This window comes from Ctenocephalides felis, unplaced genomic scaffold (genome assembly GCF_003426905.1).
Source record: "Ctenocephalides felis isolate EL2017-DRISC unplaced genomic scaffold, ASM342690v1 CF-g0.4_SCAFFOLD_01604, whole genome shotgun sequence".
NCBI lineage: Eukaryota > Metazoa > Arthropoda > Insecta > Siphonaptera > Pulicidae > Ctenocephalides > Ctenocephalides felis.
In genome coordinates this window covers 26,384,004-26,387,571 of record NW_020537758.1, presented here as the reverse complement: position 1 = coordinate 26,387,571, position 3,568 = coordinate 26,384,004, and the positions used below count along the sequence as shown (strand labels likewise).

Below are 3,568 nucleotides of genomic sequence, written 5' to 3'. Positions count from 1 at the left end.
TTTTTTTTACATTTCTTTATCCATTTATTTAATAGTGTTGAAAAGCTGTATATGGATTGTTAAAATACAAATATGTTAAGTGCACACGTGTGTATATGCTTATTTGCCACTTTTATCTTTTTTACTTTTGATTTATGATCTGTAATTTGTGATTTTATGAGATTCAACATAATTTGTATGTTTGCTTATTTCCAAGCACACTAGTAATTGTTCTCCATATTTCTTTACTTTTTCTAACGTCTGTTAAAATTATACCAATTTCGGTATAACCTCATTTAAATGCCACTTTTTTTTTCTTATTCTATTTCTAATAAATGTGACTCAATACATATATAAATAAAACTTGGTTACATTTAAACAATATTCTCAAAAGTGATTTTTATGTAAATAAGAACATGTTAACTTGATTGTATATTTATAAATACTAAACTATAGTTTTGAGGTTAAAAACCTTTAATTAAATTACTAGTTTAATAATAATACGTTTCTCTATTCATATTGCAATATGTATTACTTTTGCATAAACTTACTTACCTTTGCATTCTTTCTGTTAGTGCAGTTAATATATTTGTATTTTCAACTTGTTCATGTTAACGAAAGTTTAATGTGAAAAGTGTGCTAATGAAAAGTTGAAGAATATGATTATATATTGGTAAGTAGATGAAATAAGCATATGAGTTTTAGAAAAGCTGTTTGTATTCTGCTTTCTTTTAGTTGGTGCTGGACGGCAGGATCTGCTATTGCTGGCTTACTTTCTGCAAATACTAATTACAAAATTTTAATATTAGAAGCAGGCAATTATGGACATTCTTTCTTTGATATTCCTTTTATAGGACCTATTTCAAGGAACTGACTTTGATTGGCAATATGAGACCGTACACACAAAATAATGCCGTGTCTTGCTTCTTTATAATCACGGTTTTCATTTTATAAATTGATTAATATGTTAGAATATTGTAGAATTATATCAATTATATAAGATAATTTATTAAACAATGGTGTTGGCCGCCAATTATGTGGAATATGATTCAAAGTTGAAAAAGCGGTCAAGAATATATGGTTTACAAAATATATTTTAGGCTTCCAAATGGCCCAGCGGTAAAATAGTTGGAGGTACATCACGGTATAAACAACATGTTATATGTTAAAGGGCATGATGATGACTATAAACATTGGTTTCCACCTCTCTACACTAGACTACAGTAGAGAAATATTGAAGATTTTCAAGTTAAATATTTAATTTATCTCATATCTTAATAATTATTATAATAGCGCTTACTATTTTTTTTTTAGAAAAATAGAATCTTATTTACCCATATCTGATGTGCTATATTCTTCAAAGTTGGGCGATTTATTCATAAAATCAGGACTGGAAGCTGGATAACTTTTAGTGACGCTAATTTAGGTAGTTTACTGATAAATAATGATCAAATTAAATTGTAGCTAACATGTAAGTTTTGTTTGATTTTTAGATTTTAATTTAGTTTTTTTATAGGTTTTCATCGAGTAAAAGTGAATCAATTGAAGGGTGCAAGAGTTACAACCAGCCATTTACACCTGAAAAAATCAATTGATAAACCTAATTTGACAATTCTTACAAATAGTGTAGTTATAAAGTTATTGATAAGAAGAAATCATGTTTATGGAGTAAAATTTATTAGAAATAATAAAAACTATGTCAAGCGGTGTCGTAAAGCAGTTATTCTATCTGCTGGTAATTGGAACTCCAAAAATATTAATGCTAAGTGGATAGGCCCTAAAGAACATTACAAAATCTTGACATATCTGTGTTCATGATTTACCAGTAGGCAAGAATTTGCAAGATCATGTTACTACCGGTATAGATTTGATCATGATTAATGATAGTTTAAACTTAAGTGTTAGATATTGCATCACCAAAAACTGTCTATGATTATGGTATGGGTAACGGTGGTCCTGGACTACTCCTGGCTGTGAAGCAGTTGCTTTTATAAATACAATTTTTGATAAAAAGGAACATGATAATCCACCTGATTTGCAATTAATGGCATTACCATTAGGTGTTACTAAAGATGCTGGCGCTCATCTTCACAAATTATTTGGAATATTACCAAAAATTTGGCATGATTACTATAATGATCTCAGTTATAACAACATGATAACTATTTTACCAGTTGTTTTACACCCCAAAAGCAGAGGTACTGTTGAATTAGCTTCCAATGATTATAATGATAAACCTTTAATTGATCCAAAATATCTGTCGGAAAAAGATGATATAGCAATTTTAATAAAAGGTATTCGAATAATACAACAGTTATTAGACCACACCAAGCATGAGAAAATTGAATGCCAAAATAGTACATAAACATTTCCCTGGTTGTGAGAATATTGTATTTGATACTGATGAATATTGGAATGTTATGTGAGACATGTGACACTGAGTAGCTTTCATCCAGCGGGAACTTGCAAATTGGGTCCAATTGAAAATAATGATACGGTTGTTGATTGGAATACATTCAAAGTAAAACATTTAAACAATTTGTTAGTGGCTGATGCTTCAGTATTTCCAGACCTACCAAGTGGTAATATAAATGCAGCAGTAATTTAATTGCTGAAAAAGTTGTTAATTATCTTTTAGAAACAAAAGAATTCTATAATACCTATGAAACTTTCATATAAAAATGTCTTTATTGATGATTTTAAATGTGCTGTTAAAAGTTTATTATTTTGTTAATTTCTATTGATTTATATTGAATAACTGTGATATATAATATTTGTAAATACAAATAATAAGCATAAAATTATTTTATATTAAATAATATATTTTAATAAATATTCTTATTCACTCCACTTCTACATTGTTAAAATTGCACATCATTACAGTAATTTTATATAAGCATCATTTATTTATTTTAATATTTAATTAATTTCTACATATTTAGTAACTTAATGATTAATACTATTATAAATTGCAAAGAAACGATCATTTATTAATTTAGATGATTATTATTTCATTGTTATTAAAAACCAATGTGATAATATAATAGTACCTACATGACTAGATTTAATTCACAAATATTGACTTAGCTTTTAGTTCGTAAGTTCTTTTCTTAGTTTCTACCAGGGAAGATATTTAAGGTATTTTATGTAAATTACATTAGTGTTTTTTAAGTGAATATAAACAAAACTTCATAAAGAAATATTTTTTTGTTCTTATTTGAAATGTTCAAGAGGCTTTTCCAGTAATAGAGACAGAAATGCATAACATATTCATAAAAGAGATTTTACATATATTTCGGACACAAGTCTTCCACAAAAAAAAACAATCAATTTAATATTAACCATAAATTAATTTACAATACTAATTACAAAAAATAGTATAATTAATAATTAATATCATTTATCGATGTTATTTTTATTAATTGATTCTGTTTCAGATATCATATATTTTTATTTTTAAATTTAATTATTATCTTATAATATATTTATTTTCTAAAATCTATAAATGTGAGCATTTTTTATATATTTTTATGTATTTATTCAATATTAAGTAGCACATAAAAAAATGACCAAAAATTTTTGTGGCTCG

General features: G+C 26.3%; 1 pseudogene; it reads left to right on the top strand.

Moving 5' to 3' along the window:
- Positions 1-638: 638 nt before the first annotated feature.
- LOC113373581 lies at positions 639-2,587 on the top strand (annotated as a pseudogene).
- The last annotated feature ends 981 nt before the right edge of the window (positions 2,588-3,568 follow it).